Below are 17,820 nucleotides of genomic sequence, written 5' to 3'. Positions count from 1 at the left end.
TAGTCCTCGAAAGAAAATGTTACAGCAAGTAAAATGACCTCATTAAAATGTCACAATTTCACAAAATAAGTATAAATGAGGTAGTTTAATAAAAAATTAGGCTGTGAAGGCGTAACAAAACGTAAACCAATATTTGCCCATTAATTTATTTTTTATTTTCCTTAAATGAAATAATGAAAGCTATCCACAATTTCAGTAATATTATCCAAATTGTGCTTCTAATCACACATTTACTTCTTGTATTTACCTATTTTGGAACTTGCTAATCCATTTTTGAAAAAGCACCTTTTCCTCCTCACCTTTATTAAAGCCACAATAGTTTTTAAACTGAATACTTGTTTTTTCTATGCAATTCTACTAAAACTTCACCCATTCACCCAAGTTGTTTCATAATTCAAATGGAAAAAATTAACAAGACAAGGAGTCATTAACACCTTAACCAGGTGTAACGGAAAAAGTGATTTGTTAGAGGTCTGAAAATAGGTCCTCTTTCCCTACTCATAATTACAGCTTTGAAACATATTATCTTACAGGTAAGGATTTAGAAAGGTCTTCCACACAGTGCTAACAAGGCCTACTGAAACTCCAAAGGACCATGCATAAGTCTTAATTACATAGGTGAATATTACTACCCATCAACCCCTGCTGCTCCAATATTAATTACTATACAACAGACATTTTATCTCACCCATTTTTTTCTGGCTTTGCCTATTACAAAGTTAACTTTCTCTCACTTTAATTCTGAGTCATATACAGCATATTTTTAATTCCTGTAATAATGGCATAAATGCCAGACAATTCAGTGTAGAAATAACATAGACAATCATTTAAAAGAGTAAAATAACATACCAGTGTGTGCCCACTAGATGAAAAACAGTCATTCAGCATAGTAAAAGTTTTGTTCGATGGCTTGTGGAGGAAACTGTACAACAAAATGTATTTACCTGTTAACAATTCTAAACTATTTGAGATGTTTTAAGTTTTTAGTACCAATACATAGTATGTATTTTTGCTATTGTAGATTTCTTGAAATATGGTGACATTCATATTTCATTCATATTCCACACAAGCGGATTCTTTTCTTTTACACAGCAATAGGAAAATTATATATACATATATATTATGTCAACTTCTGTTTATTCTGATTTTATATATTATATCTGGGTTTAATCATTGCCAAACAAACAAAATATATAAAGTGTATGCAACTTTTATAAAGCACAACAAAAATGGGTATGTGCAAATAGGAGCACAACCAAGGACCACACAAATCCATGCACCACACCTAAACATCTTGTGAAAATATGAGCAAAGTCAATTTCAGCCGGGGTCGTGCATGGTGATGCTCTCTCTGATATTGTAGTGGTCACGGTCTGTGTGTATGTGCTGTGGACGTGAGTGGATCCAGCCAGGGGAGTTAGTGCAGGGGTGGAGGTGGGATGGGGTGCTGCTGGATGGGCCGAGGGTTTCTTTGAAGTCTGGATTCCAATTAAACCCCTGACTGAGTTCTAAGCGCACAAGAAAAATGACTGGGGTACATGACATGGCCAGGTCCCCTCGTCCAGCCAAGCCTTTCCATTTTAGCCTCTTTGTCTCCATGCAGCTCCTAATATTTATGATCACCCCTCCTAACATAACCCCCACATCAGGCCTACACCCCCCCCCACCCCCCACCCCCAATCCAATAGTAAAAAGAAAAAAAATCTGGATGGGACTTGAAAACAAGGATGGCAGAGAGGAGAGTCGTTTCACTGTTCAATGCAACTGAGAATACTTGAGGTATGTCCAAACAGAAAGATTAGGTGAAAGTGGAGTAAACAGAAGAGGTAGAAGACAAAGACAAAGTAAAAGACAAGGACAGAGGTGAGTGCAATGTGTAGAACAGGAAGAATTGCCTTTTAGAATTATGCATATTATTGAGCAATACAAAACTAGGGATCTTGAACTACTCACCAAAGTTTTCCATTTATTTGACAGTAGGTTTTTATTATTATAAACTTTCCTGTAAGCACTGATTTCCATTTATTCAAACTGGAAAACAAAAAAATAATTTAATAAAAAGATCAAACTCAGTAAGATCTATCCTGTGCAACACATGTAGCTAAGCCTATTAGAATTCATGTCAATAACAAAAAAAAAAGTAAATCAAAAATAGAGGATGCTTTTTCTTCTTCTACTGTAGGCTCACTTGTCTTTTGATTAGCAATTCCTAGAACGACAAGTACCGCGTTTGATGAAACAATCATTTTACGTAACAAAGCAACACAACAGCAGTAATTTTCAGTAATTCTGATCTCACCAGCTAGCCCCTCACAGTGAAAAGCGGTGCATGGAAGGGGACTCTCGCACAATGCCAATCTACCTTAGAAAGCACTGCGATACATCTTTACAAAACCAGTATCTGGCTGTTACTCCGCACAGTTTTGTTTTCTCTTGAAAAAGTGGTGGTAAAACAGTGAATGTGCACCTTAGCTGGGGGACATGTTTTTTGTTGAAAGCAAATGGAGAGAAATAGTGGATTTCAGAGGTATCAGTCCTGCAAGGCAACCGCAGGCAATTCATACAGTACATGGCACTCCGTCTAAAACACACTGCAGCTTTTCTGTTTTTATTTCTGCACCTTCCGCACATGAATTCCATTCTCTTGCACGCTCAGAACAACACGCAGTAGGTAACGATACATACTCCATAATTCATTCAGCATTGAATTTCATTTCCTTTTCTTTCTCTCTCTCTGTCTTTTCACCCATACCCTACCACACATACATACAAAGTGCAAAAGTACAAACGTGTATTGTTTCTCCTCGAACTAAGTAGTCAAACATATAATAACTCAAATACACAACTAAACACACAAACATGCTCTGAAATAAAATACTGAAAAGTGTCACAGACACCTGGTCAAATGCTTATATGATTCCCAAAGGAACCAGCCTGAATAAACTACTTCCTGCGGGAAAGAAAGAAAGAAAAAAAAATGGAGGCAGCAGGTTTGAGCAGAAAGATGAGGTTTATATGATGTCTGTTCTCAGCACAGATGGAGCTGGAGATGGGACGAAGCAAGAAGGGGTTAAGACTGGGAGCCAGCAACCTTTTATCACACTGGAGGGAGACAGGGAGCTGAGAGGCGTAGAGTGGTAAATATTTCAAGATGATAGGTGACATAAACAAAAGGTTTACTCTCATTCCCACTTTTTAAGTTGCAAAATTTGGGGCTGGTAATTCATAACATGCAGGCCTCGCTGACACACTAATATGGCACTGAAGAATAGGGCCCTGCAACTCGACACACAAAAAAATATATACCGTTCATAAAACACAGTTTCTTCTGAAACGCTGCAAGAAGATTGAGTCTATTTGTTTAAAATCAGACGAATAAGCATACTCATACTCAGAGCCAAATTGCAGATTTACTATTTTAATATTAAGATAGACAAAAGTGAGAAAGAAATGCAGTAAAGGGGGTGCTATGCATGGAAGACTATGGGGACTCATGAATCTTTGGCGACTTAATCATTCAAACTTTGTTTTGACATCAGTTCTTTTCTCTTGATGCTTGAACTTTTTGAAGATTTTTTTTTTTTAGGCGTGTAAATGAATCACTTTCCTTTCTTCAAATCTTGGCCTCCCTTCCCCATCTGAGCCATGGCACTTGGCCTCTGCTCCGTGTCAGAGAGCAGTCTGTCAGTGCGCCTGTGAAAGCCAGATAACCCTTTGATGGAGAGTACCGGTGTTTATTGTTGTCTGTACCCTCCACCTTCCCTCCAACACATATGAAGATTTATTGAAGGAGAGGGCTGAGCAGCGGGAGCCAGCACTAACGTGGCAGGCCACGATGGCAACAGGAAGGGAGGCAGGAAGAACAGAGGCAAGAGGGAAACACACCAGGGGGCGATGGGAACTCCTCTGACCTGCCTGTAGAGGACACAATGCTCAGGTAGAGCGGCCATGACGGCTTTTGAGGAGGAAAAATAATTCCGGGACCGACTGTGATTGTCTTCCTCTAACAAAGGTGTGGCTGGAACGCTTAAAGGGAGGGATCTTGGACATAAAAGAAATATAGAAAGCATAGCCACTTACAGTATTGTTAAGTACAAAAAATGTGATTATGTACTTAAATCAGTATTTACATAAAATATAAAATTGCACAACAACAGATATAGTTGTTGGGGCATTTTTTTTGTAACTTTGTATGTAAAACTATAAACATGTTAATATCGTTCACTAAAGGGAGTGCTAAGGTACAATATTGCACCTTATACTACATGCATAAGGTTAAACAAAGCAGATGAAGCAGTGGTCTGTGCAGAAAATGGTATTTGTAGCTTTTTCATAATTTCCACCTGTGGTTTTAAAGAATGTGTTCTAACTATGATCCTACATATTCCCTCCTTTTTTCCAGACATAAAGTGGCTTTTGGCTTTGAAGTACACATATATGGTGAATTGTTACAAAAAAACAGAGGGAGGCAAAACAAAGTGAGATGAGATGGACACAGAATGAAAGAGAGGGACAGAGAATGCACAGCAGCGACTCATAGTGCCCTCTTCTGCTCGCAAGCTGCATGATGCATGTTTTCCCAACTATTGATCATCAAAACACATGTGCAAAGCACCTGATAAAGGACAGAAGTCCTTCGTTTTTCTTACATTTCTGCACATGCACAATGATTTATATCCTTATTTATAGTCATAATGAAAAAATAAAAAAGCTGATGTGCAAACCTATAAACATCAACACATCAAACATCAGATATCGAAAACATGTAGACAAGGTCTGAAGGCACCACCATTAAAAAAGGAGATAGCTAGCACTGATGCATTCATCACATGCAGTTCTTACAAGTAACTGGGCACAATTAAACTTTATTTATTTATTTTTATTTATTTATTTTTTTGGGAGGGGGGGGGGGGATCACCCTGAAAGCTTAATTTATCTTTCAGTGAATCGTGATACCTCATATAGATGATATAATCACTCTATACAGTAAGAACACTGATCTTTGGCCCAGCTGCAACACACTGTACATATACATATGTGTGACGTGGTCAGGCATGTTTTGATTAGAAAGCTATAAAAACTGAAAATCTTGAGCCAAATTGAATTTCTGTGAATTATCTAAAGGCTCAGTAACAATGACAATTTAATACACCTTTGATGAGATTTATCTCTTTTTTTCTGTTAACTGCATTCAGGGAAGATAAACTACTTTCACCGATGTATATTTTGCTCATATTAAAAAAAAAATCACAATGTCATTACAAACTGCACAAAGAAACGTAAAACGCGTTGATGATGAAGTTCTTGGACTGAAAAGAATGCAATAAGTTAGTAAGTTTTCATTGTGTGTGCATAAAAAGAAAACAATATATAGTTGCCCTTGGAGAAAATATTTACTGTATACTCTATATGTATAAGTGAGGGCTTCTTCACTGAAATGGTAAATGTGTGTACAAGAAACCAATGGCGATCAGACTTCTGTGCGGCTGTGAAATGATGACCCAATTTTAAACCCATATTTGATTACCTGGTTTTATTAAAATTGGATCCAAAGAGACCCGTTCCCCATTTGAATTTAATGAAGGCTGTGTGGCTGACAGGAGGCTTTTGATTTATACACTGTTATTAAATCCGACAAGAGAGCCAGCCAGGTAAGCAGGCAGGAGGAGGTGGAGAGGAGGGACAGAGAGAGAGAGAGAAAGACAAAGAGAGCAGGACCCAGAATCCTGGCCCTGCACCAGACACAGCAAGACTCGGGGCCCAACAAACCTTCTCTTCCTCTAACCCCCCGCCCCTCCACCCCCCACCTGCTCCACTCTGAGGAGTGCTGGAGCAGAGAACAGCCAAGGACACATGCTGTGTGGCACCCCTCTCTCACATCCCTCTTCTTTCTCTGATACCTCTTCCATTATTCATATTAAAATACAGACTGATGTAAAGATGAATAATAAATGCAGTCAACACAAAACAAAAGCTGGCAGACCAGTACTGTCAAGGTGGCCACTTGACAGAAATGAAAATTTATTGGGTCCATTTATCTTAATAATGGGTTGTTTTTTCTAAGACATAACAAATTAAACAAATTAAAGTTTCTCCACTCCTGAGATTACTTTTGCTTTAATGTGTTTTGTTTTATCGTACATATTATATATATATATGTAGAGAGAGAAAGAGAGACATATAGATATATAGCTATAAATAAGAGAGAGAGAAATAATAAATAAATAAAAGGACACTAAATGACTACACCTGTTTTGTAGAAAGAAATGCCATACCTCACAGATCCCTTCCTCTTTGGAAGTTCAAAGCAGCTGTTTAAAATACATAAGCATGCTTAATATAGGGGAGCCTCACACTTACAGTCCCGGACTGTACTGCAAACAAATCAGTCACTGACTCTAAGACACTGACCAGAAACTTGTGTGAAAAAGACAGTGGATTTCTCACTTTTGTTTTGTTTTTCCTGCCAGGGTTCAGAAACGATCGAGTGAAAATGCAAAGCATGGCTGCTCTGTGACCAGCTTCAGGACGGAAGCAGTGGGGCTGCTGACGAGCAACGTTTTCCTGGAGGTTAGTGTCCGGTGGAAAAGATAGATACTCGCCAGACACACTGGCTAGACATTTACTCAAGATGGAGAAAGATACAGTGTCCCCCACCAAATCCGCATCCCTACCCCCCACTTCCATCCTAGCAACAAAAAAAAAAGAAAAAGACAAAAAGGGGCAGAAATCAGGAGAATGAGAGACAAAAACATTCAGGGAAAAAGTCTATCAGATTCCAGCCCAGCGTGCCTCTTTTAAGATGATTAGATAAGTGCCTTTATCTTTAAATGTGTTTTGTATAAATGCTGTCATTTATTTCTAGCACTTCAGACAGCATGAATCAAAATGTCCTTGATGTTTGCTCAGTGATTAATATTGTGAAAATTCGTCATGCAGAGTTTCACAATTAATATGGGCCCAACACACTGAGTGTCTGCCTGAATATCTAATATAAAAGCAAAATGGGTGAGGATTGCATTTTGTTTTTAATGTTTTGCTCAAGCGGAGCACTGCTGTCATGCCTGTTTTTTTCAGGATGTCAGACAAAAAGAGAGGAGAGATGGAGAGGGAGGGATCCTGGAGGATGGGGGGAGGAAAGGAGGAGAGATGGAGGAGCTGCTGACATGCACTTGTCTCCAATCTCTTCGAATCCATTGCACAATTCATCTGCTTTGTCTCTACTGCCACGGCTGAGGACAATCAGACCAGACGCCCATTAGATTCCTCATACTGCCCCCCCTATGTACCCCTCCCCACCCCATTCACCCACCACCCCCAAACACCTTTTTTTTTTTTTTTTCATGTGACATGCTGACTGAAGGAGAGGCAATGCAATTCACAAGCCTTCCCAAACAGGGAAATGTCAGGAAGGGAACCCACATCAAAACCATGTTGTCATGGAGATATAGTACAGTCCAGAAATTACAGACTAACACATAAGCATCTGCGATATATACAGTATACACACACAAGCTTCTGTGCGCGTCCTAAGAAATACATTTACTTTCTGCCTTTGTTGTTTGTTTTTTGGATAAACAATATATGAACAGTAAAAGGGAAAAAAATGACTTTCTGTCTGGTGATGTTTTTTTCCACACTAAATCGCTCTCCTCCTTTAATATATTTTGGTGAATACGATTTTAAAAATGACAAAATTTATAAAGAATACCAAGAATAATTGCGACACAAAAAGCAAATTATCATGTTTTTCTTTTTACCACAGAATTTTAGAAAACGTTCGGTTAATTTCCAACAAAAGGAACACCATTTTTCTTTGTGCCTAAAAAGAAGCATGTTCAAAATTTACAGGAAATAATGCAACAGTTAAAATGAGAAAGTAAAATTCTCACTGAAAGTAAAACTGCATTCAGTTGGTGCGAGTTTGTCTGTACGCTCAAAGACAGCGTAATCGACCCCGATTCTTTGGTGGATGTGTAAATGCTTCCGCTTCGGGGAAATTCTACAGCAAGGTCATGTGACCACTGTGTCCATCCACAGTAGCCATTCTTCAGCCAATAGTGTTATCAGACGAACAGCGTTCCTGGAACGCTTGGCATTTCGATGATCTCTTCTTGCAAAAAAAAAAAAAGGCCGAATGAAAGAGTGAAGGGAGAAAGGAGATAAAAAAAAATGTGCTCCTTCACCTCACTTGTTTAGGAGGCTGCCAGCACTTAGCTTCAGCTTTTGAGAAGAGCTAGACCGGCTCTGACCTAGTGCAAGAGGATCTTCTATCCCAACAGCCATATTCATACACCACCAGGCCTCACTGGGGTCACTTTATTGAGGTTACTCTGCTCTGCACTACATAAAAAAAGAGGAGATTGAGGGATATTAATGGTAAATGTGGCATAGTTACTGCTGTAAAACCCCTTCTTTGCCCTCCCTTTTTTCTTTGTTTGGCCAGAGGAGCTGAAGGCTTAGGGATAAAAGTACTGCTCAAACCATGAGACAGGGATAAAGCCAGGAAGAGATAGCGAGCTCTGACCCAACGACAGAGTGGTGGATAATTAAAACACCCAGGGCCCCCGAACTGCCCTCATCCATCTCTCCGTTCTTTTTCTCTCCTTTTCTTCCTTCGCTTGCACACAGTAAGCCTCTCCCATCACCCCTCAGAAAACGCACATACACATTCTTACATCCTCAGATAACAAAACATACAAGACGACACAAATGCATATTGAGATGTGATGCTGAAATTCTACCAGTGAGATCCACCAATGACTGGCCCTCTGGGTAAAAACCATAAAAAAAGGGAAGCACACGTCACTCCCACTGCCTCTGTGCAATCTGTTTATTTTTCATTTGTACATTTTTAAGGATCATGAATGATTCCTGTTTTTATCTGATTACTCCCAGACAGTCTGCCTCCAGTGCCTCATAAAAACACAAAGGATAGGAACAAAATGGCGCTTGACCATGTAGTCGGTTTAATTTAACAAATGTCCCTCTGCTTTGGCTTCTAATAACATTCTAAGAGAGTATTATTATTTATAAGATGAAGCAAATAATGGGTTGACTTCTCAAGCACAATATATTCCTTCTACTAGGAAACGCTCCCTTTAAAAGTGAACTGAGAGGAAATTAACCAAAACCTATAGCAAAGGCGTGCATGCTGGAGAGAAGATCAGAGAGTTTCTCCACGCCACCATGAAAAAAGAAAAAAGGACGGTGATGTCTGCATGTCATCTAGGCATATAACAAACCAAGCAAATGTCAGGTGATCACAATGTTCCAACCATGAATTGCAGCTGCTAGCCATGCTCTTAGGCAGGCCATACTGCCCTCTCTTGGTGGCTCCACGACACTGCTGTTGAAGCTTAACAAAGCAGCAATTAGATCATCAGTTTGAGTCTTTTATTTCTTTTGTGGTCTTCATGCAATTTAATGCTAATACTAAAAAAAACTTTCTGTCACACACTGGTTCATGATGATCACTTCCTGATGATTTAATCTTACAAATATTTCCTTTGCTTTTATATTTGATGAAGTGTGGCTGACTGAATGGGGCTGGTTAAAACAGAGCTGGCTCCATATGACATTTGTGTGGTCGTTGACCCAGCATGATAGAGCTGCAGAGTCCTATGAATCGCCTGTGAATGAGGAAGTGTGAAAGGACCGCTGCGCCTGGGGAATCGCAGCTCGAAAGGACCCCCACACATTACCCAGACTGAAGTCATTACCAGCGAGTCTTTGATTTCCACATGCAAAAAGTCAGGTTTAGGACCAATGTGTTGCTCCCCTGGAGAACCGCTTGCAGTGAGTGTGCTCATGCGTAAAGGCTGTCTGACCAACGTTTCAGGAAGACAGAGGGCAAAGAGCTAGCACTGATGAATTTTGAATGTCCTCAAGATGATTTATTAGAGCACTTAAAAGATCTGTAAGATGTCCTTCACACCCAGCTCACCCTCTAATAGACCACAATGTGAAATGGAACAGTCTTTACTAACCCTGGCACTGTTTACAAAGTCAGACACATTTGTCTGTCACAGCATATTCCTTAATATACTATGAGTATAGTGTCTCCAAGCTGTATTCGACTGCAGGGAGAGGGCAGTTAATGTGGGAAGCGATGGCTTTCTGCATGTGTGTTTTTGTTAAGTTGCAGCTACAGAGGCCAGGGAAGGAGTCAAGGGGCGTGAGAAAAAAAACACCTGCTGTTCACTGACCCGCATGGTTGACTGCAAGGTTTGTCTGGCTCACTCCTTGGGAGTGAGGCTGAGACACACTAAAACACATTAAATAAATACAGTGAAATTAAAAAAAAAAAATCCAATATGTATCCAAATTAGTGTCTTTATTTTTAGGATATTAAAAAAAACAGCCCTTTCTTTCTGAACACTCTTCGACACTATATGTACACCAGACTAGTTATTTACATAAAATTAACACAAAATATAATGTCAGGTACTTTTTCAGTTGTGAAGAAAAGCCAATTATTGTTTTTTTAATTCTCTCCACTTATTGTAATAAATTGTGTTACATTTTAAATAATAATGTTAAAATTTTGCTGGTGTAAAGCCATGTGGTAAACTAACCTAGTGCCCAATAAATTGAATGTAAAAGACGAGAGAGAGCGGGAGAAAGAGAGGAGTGGCTGTATCTTTAAACTGAAGTGAACTGAGAGCTGCCTGCTGGCATCTACCACCCATCATGGTATGCAGTAGCAGTCAGCAGTGCAGCTCCCTGCACACCTGACTTGAGCAGAGAGGGTTAAAGTCAGCGACAACGGATCTAGCAGCTTTAGTCCCCAGAACAGCCAGCTTACACAGATAAGTGGGCCAGGCTGGATAAGCCTCACTGAAGTATTCTATTACAGTGCCAATTACCTCTTGGTAAATAATATGGGGATGTAGAAAAAGCTACTGACAGGAAGTGGAATGTGTGAGTCTAAAAAAATCTTTTTTCTTTTGTTTCCCTAAATAAACATTTTTAGTCACAGACATCTTAATGCAAAATACGGGAAAGAGAGAGAAAAGGTGTCTATTGCATATTCAAATATCTCAGCCAGCCTATTGTTTCATCATCAAGTGCAGCCAAACTCACCATGGTCAGGCCCAAACCAGGCCCTAGCTGGCTGTTCTCCAGTGCGGCCTGAGCTGCCTTTCACAGCAGACACCCAGAAACTGGGTTCTCTAATAGGGACAAATTGGCAATGTCTGTGCAGGCCGGTGCTGTGTGCTAGGAGCTGTGAATTGATAGTGATGCCTAATGATCCCCCTGGGTAGATCAATACCAATAATCCTCTTTCCCGCCTATCCTCCTCATTGACTATAGAGAACATGGAAGATCTGTGGAAAACTGCAGCCCAGAGTGACAGGGCCAGGAGTTCAAGGCAAGGGCTCCAACTCCCACACATTTAATCCAACTTTCACTTTACACACAAACACACACACACAGAGAAGTGAAGCCAAAAGCTAAAACAGAGACCAACACTGGCATCTTTTCACCTTTCTCAAAGACCGACATAATATTTATAGACCACAGACATATCCAGCTTAGAATTACAGCTGCACATTTGTAGAGAGGCAACCACAAACATCCAGATGGTCAAACAAACACACGTCTATGCTCCCCACTACCACCAATACTCACATGCAGCAAACTGTACGAATCAAATCAAAACTATCCCATTCTCATGTACTGGGTGATCAATATTTATTTTCTCTTTATGCATTTATTAGTGTGTTCAATTTCACTGGCGAGGAGGGCCTACTTTATATCAATTATTTGTAAAGCACTGTAGCCACAGGCTCCAAAAACTTCAATTGAGATGTGGTTTGTAACAAAGCAAATCTGTTCAGTAATGCAATTATACAACACCACCACCACAAGAAATATATGATGCCACATTATTCATTTTCTTCTGCAATATTGGAAAAGCATTTGTTTAAAATACCACATATTCAATATTTTCCTGGGCGTGCTGTTTAACAACCAAATACTCCTAATTCACAGAATACAGCTTTATTTATCTGAATTAAGTGATTTATTTTCTGATGATTATTTTTTGATATATTTTTTCCTCAAAATTAAAATATGTTTACAACACCCCACTCCCCCAAAAATCTAATTTTCATCGAGCTTTGAAAGCCAACATTGAAAATATATTTTTTACTGAAGGAGAAGCTAGCTGTGAAGCCCATGATATGTTGAGCAGCACAAGGGTGAGGTGAAGCATACAGTCCCAACGGACCTCTGCGTCCATCCGTGTGTGTGTGTGTGTGTGTGTGTGTGTGTGTGTGTGTGTGTGTGTGTGTGCGCAAGCTCGGCAGTCATAAAGCCTCACATCACCCTATTGCACCCCATGGTCGGCAGCTGATTACTCCCACCAAACACATCCATACACTTTATCCCAGCTGTCACAGTGCATACTCATTACCCCCCCTCCTCCCACACCAGCCAGCTGACTCCACGCGGCCACACCCGCCTGGACACGGCTCCAGGGCCATTCTGGGGTTTGCTAATCATAAACTAGAAAAGAATACATTTATAAATGTTCTCTTCTCTTTCCAAGTGCAACAGTACGTGTATTGGTTCTCGCTTTTCCTACGAGCGGCCGCAAATACAATTTTTTGTCCAGAAATGATTTCAAATCTACACCAAATCAATATTGCTTCAATAATTCCATCAATTATATTATGTGTAAATAACTCTACAAATTCTATAAATATTCCACCCATCATGATGTCTTCATTAAGTATGGATTCTGGTGTCAATCCAGTCAATTCTTCCACTGGGGGAAGAACCAAATCATGAACAAATAGAAAAGTAAAGCAAAACTGAATCTGTGTAGCAAATCGATAGCTGCGGAGAGAAGTAAGGTACTGTGAATAATACAAAGTTTGTCGAGATGAGGGACATATCTATCTCCTAAACAAGCCCCCATACTGACCTTACCCACAATAAGAGAGCTATCCCAAATTGCTACAGGTGACTGAGGTGTGTGTGTGTGTGTGTCCACGTGTGTGCATGTGTGTGTGTGCTGGGGTGTCCCAGTCATTTCTGTGGTGGGAGATGACAAGAGTGACACACTCCAGCTTCTGTCACACAGTAGGTGTTTCTCCTAAGAGACCCAGGTGTCGTGTCTCAGATCTTTTCGGCTTCATAAAAACACTGCTTCAGCCAGCGCTTCAATCGATCATATACTCCATACGCCTTTGCTGTTGCCACACACAGTTATTTTAGTGCTCTGTGTTGAAGGCCATAACAATTTACAACGAGACTTGGTAAAAAAATAAAAACACACACACACACACACACATTCAGAGTTTATATTTTAAACTAAATTGTAAACGTTAAAATGCTGCAAACTTACCATGAAAAAAAGAACAAATAAGCCGAGTAGAGACGGGAGAATATGAGATCCTCGACAATTTTCAAGAAAAAATTTGAATCTTTCTTTTCTTTTTTTCCCCCACACAATCTCTGTGCAACTCTTCAAACATAGACTTTCAAAGACACTGAGCCGCATCCAAAAAGGAAACTAATAGGTCAATAGGCTTTAAAAATAATTTTTAAAACAAACATGTCTTAAGTTTACATTGATTTGTTACATTATATTATATAAAAATCCCCACAAATAAATATAATATAATATCTGATTTGTTATGTTAATGGTAAACACTGGATTTGTACAGATGGTAAAAGGCAAAGGTATGCATGCATCTAATTTGATGCAATCATGATTAAAATCACTGAAAACACAGGAGCGGTTGTAGGTCAAATCAAGCATAAAATGCTATTTCAGTATTCATTTGTAAAATGACTTATAAACTGTGAACTCTGTGCTTGCCAGCGTCTTAGCCTTACTTATTCCTTTCTTGTTTGTTTCCTTATCCCACTGTCCATGCCTCCCACGAAAGCAAAGTGCAGGGCTTAAACAGGAGCATTTAATTCATTACATCATTATGTCATCTCATACTAATCTGCACAGTGGCCTCCGCTGCTTTGACATGCAAATGGATTAGAAAAACGTCTGGGGAGGTAAAGGGGGTGGGAGGGGGAGGGGGGCAAAACAGCAATCATCACGTCTTGTCAATGGGGTGAAAATATGCCCCGAAGCTGCTCCACCATTTTTTTCCCTCTTTCTCTTTAACTGTATTTTTCTATCCATTTTTCCCCCCTCTCGTTTCCCCCTCACCGGCTCCTCTCTTTTCTTTTCTATATCTTTGTCAGTGAATGCCCCAAACAAAGCAGCAGCGAGATCACACCAAACGCTGGCAATCTGTTGAGGATCAGGCTCCCTATGGAGAACATATAAACAGTAAAGCGTGTGGCACACACTTACGTCGAGCCTCCTCCCATTTACACATGCCCCTCATCTGCATATTCACAAAAAAAAAAGCCCCTCTGGCTTTCCCTCATCAGCAAAACCCCTCCCCACGGCCTCATCAGCACACGCCGGCTTGACTAAGGAAAGGCAGCCGGGCTGCAAACGTGTGTTGGCTGAGACCACACATGCACATCCAGATGATACACAAATACACACAAATGCACAAAATCAATTTTTGCACATGCTGTATACAAATGTGCAACGGCAGAGTAAACAGAAATCAGAAGGAGAGTTAGTGAGATCTGGTGATGTGAGCATTGGCCGTGCTCATCTAATTTCCACCCCTCCTTCCTCTCTCACCCCCCCCTCCCCTTCTCCTCCTCTCCTCTCGTCTCTCTCTTCTCTCATCATCAGGTACCTGGTGACGAGCGGCCCGTGATAATCCACAGCCTCTAACCAATCAATCAGCAGCATCGTAATCAGCAGCGCAGAGAGGGAGAGAAAGAAAAAAGCCCATAACTTACCCCGGGTCGCCTCCAGTCTGCTCAGCACAAGTAGAGATCTGGTCAGGGCTTTGGATGCAGTTATGCTGACTAGTTCACCAGAAATATGAGAAATATTCTGATTCTATCCTTTACCCTTATTTTTCTTTCTCAAAAAAAGTAAATTGATATATTTCTCTGCATCATAAACATGAAACCAACATATAAAGCTCTCCCCCTCCCTTTTCCTATTTCAGTCTGATTTTCACCCTACCTCTCTCTCTTCCTCCCTCACTCTCTTCCTGTCACTCTCTCTCCCTATTTCCCTCTCTCCTCCCTCAGTGTCTGCCTGTTGCAACAGTGTGGACATATACACACTATACGGTGAAGATATATATTAAGAAGCATGCATCTCTGTGCAGAAGATAGAAAAGGCTCGCTGGTGTAATATCCCGCAGATCTGCTGGACCCTGTGTGTCTGTGTGTGCATGAGTTGGGGGGGTGGTGGTGGTGGGAGGGAGTAGAGAAAGCAAGGGAGGGTCAAAGCTAAATGTTCTACAAAGAACAGGGGGACCGAATTGACTTTTTTTTTTTTTTTTTGCTGTGAATCAAACACATATTCCCTCCCTCCTTTCCCTTTTATTCACCCCCACCCCCAAAACCCCATTTTACCCCCACCCTACACCAAAACCTCCTTCCTTCTTCCCAATTTCTGCTCATAGGCATTCCCTCTCCAGACATCAGCATCCTTTGAGGGGGTTAGCTGTCTCTAGGAAGAGGAAGAGGTAACGCCGCCTAGCAGCCTTGTACATTTTGCCTTCAGGGTGAGATAGCTGAAAAGCCATGTGCTATCATCATTTTTTAGGTGTGCAGGGAAAGTAAAGACAAGAAAAACATACTGGTTTTACACAGCTCCCCAAAAGATCTGATGCTGAATTTAGCATAGGATTACACAAAACCTCTCCTCTGAACCTCTGAGCAGAACCCCCATTTCTACAGAGCCTGTGATTCCTCTCCTCCCCCACACCAAAGAACGAGGTGTAGAAACTCCATACAACCTGCAGCTATTGCATGGTGCCTAAGTTTAGTTCTACAACACAGCTCAACCAAACAGGCTCGCAGAGAATGAAATGCAACAACACTGACTGTTCAAGGAGCCTCTCTGTGGAGATATTCCTAAAAGAGTGCACTGCGTTGTGTATTTTTGTATCCCTGTACATGCAAAGAGCTGCGTCTCATTGTCCTGTTGTATCAGGGTGTCAAAAGAAAATACTAGAGGGTTCAGACGGCGCAGAGAACATAGTGAGGAGGAACCTTGGAAGACCCCGCTGGCCTCAAGCAGGCAGGGGAAGGGTGCTGGCTCACTACTGTACTACTGCGCTGAGAGGGAAAACAAAGCCCAAAAGAAATATAACGATGCCCCCCACCCCACCCCCAGTACTCATGGGGTTCCATGTCTTGGTTATATTAAGGCAGGGCTGTAAGAGTGAAGGGAGGGTTAAAGTGAAAAGGGAGGGGAGAGAGGGTCTGTTGGTAGCCTCAGACTCCTATCCTGTGCACAGTGTTGTTTTATTAATCTTGTGTATTTCTGCAGCTGCAGCCCGCAAAACCCTCAACTGTGAGTCTCCTCTGGCCTCTTGACCCACAGACCGCACCCCTCCTCCCCCACCGCGCTGATTACTCTGCATGGTTTCTCCCCTAAGAGTGAAGGGAGGTGGGTACAGGTGAGTTAAGTACAATGTTGGACTGCCACTCAGCCAGGGGAAAAAAATACCCACACAAAAGACAATAGGCGAAGTGAATGACTAGCCTACACAGAGTGACGGTCCTTATGAAACTCCAGCGATGGAACAATAGGGGAGTAGAGAAGCTAAAGTGCACTGGTGTACCAGGCTAGATGAGAAGCCTCCATGTTCTCAATGAGGAGAGACAGAGAATTTACGCAACATGGCAGCACTGTGTTGTAATGCATCAACCCTACTGAGAGCAGCACTGTCACTACCACTCTTCATCATCAGCAGGAGCAAAACACCAGCCATGCATTGTCTTTGGGGCAAAAAGTGTGTGTGTGTGTGTGTGTGTGTGTGTGTGTGTGTGTGTGTGTGTGTGTGTGTGTGTGTGTGTGTGTGTGTGTGTTTGCGAGGGTGCAAGCGCACAGGAGCACTATGTCCATGCGTTTGTGCGTGCATGCATGTGTTGTGTTTGCGTGTGTATGTGTATATGTGTCCGCCTCCACGGCATCCATATTAAACAGTTTTGGAGGTGACTGTGCTTTGCTGGATGTCATGAATATAAGAGAAAGCATCCATCTTCGTGGAATACAATTTCACAGGTAGTGACAGTAAAACTGACTCTACCCTCTGACTGCAGACACAGAGAGAGAAAGACACAGAGGATGGAGAAAGTAAAGATATGGGAACACAGACATAGACAGACGAGGCTGCCAGACATCTTCTGATTTTCAGCACACTGTTAGATTTTCCAGCTGCATCCCGTATTAAACTTCGGCTGTTATGTTCTCAATGGTTAAATTCCATTAAAGACTAACCAGGCTGATTGATTCAGCTTTATTCAACGCATGCTGACCTTATTCAAGCTACAGTTTCTGTGAAACAGGCCTAATATCTATTCCAAACTCATCAGGGAGACTGATATTAGGTCACTTTTCAAACTCCATCCCACGCTTAACAAGTAATTACAATTTAAGAGATGCAAAGTCAAAAGCGAGCAACGACATCTATAAAATGTATGAAGTTGAAAAAAAAAAAGATTTAAAAAAATCTTTCTCTGTATCAAATCCAAAGCCAGAGAAATGTTATCATTGATTGACCTTATTCTGAAAGAACATTTTATGTAATAAAAATATATATATATATATATGACACAGTGGCATCTGTTTCAGTTAAAAAGACTTAAAGAACACATAAAATTATCCACATTTCACATTTAAACTGTGAGGGCCGTCATTTCTAATTAATTACCAGATGGAAACACATGCATGTCTTCATTTACAGTGATTTTTCA

At 40.9% G+C, this 17,820-nt stretch overlaps 1 protein-coding gene across 1 annotated transcript in view; it reads right to left on the bottom strand.

Annotated features, from left to right (window-relative positions):
* Window positions 1–15,212, bottom strand: part of zfhx3b (zinc finger homeobox 3b) — a 287,455-nt gene extending 272,243 nt beyond the window's left edge. Inside the window, exon 1 of the mRNA XM_076882856.1 lies at window positions 14,839–15,212. The gene's annotated coding sequence lies outside the window, so the exon portion shown is untranslated. The remainder of the gene's footprint in view (window positions 1–14,838) is intronic.
* Between the last annotated feature and the right edge of the window lie 2,608 nt (window positions 15,213–17,820).

Source organism: Maylandia zebra, linkage group LG1 (assembly GCF_041146795.1).
Source record: "Maylandia zebra isolate NMK-2024a linkage group LG1, Mzebra_GT3a, whole genome shotgun sequence".
NCBI classification, from domain to species: domain Eukaryota; kingdom Metazoa; phylum Chordata; class Actinopteri; order Cichliformes; family Cichlidae; genus Maylandia; species Maylandia zebra.
This window is presented reverse-complemented; position numbering and strand designations above follow the sequence as displayed.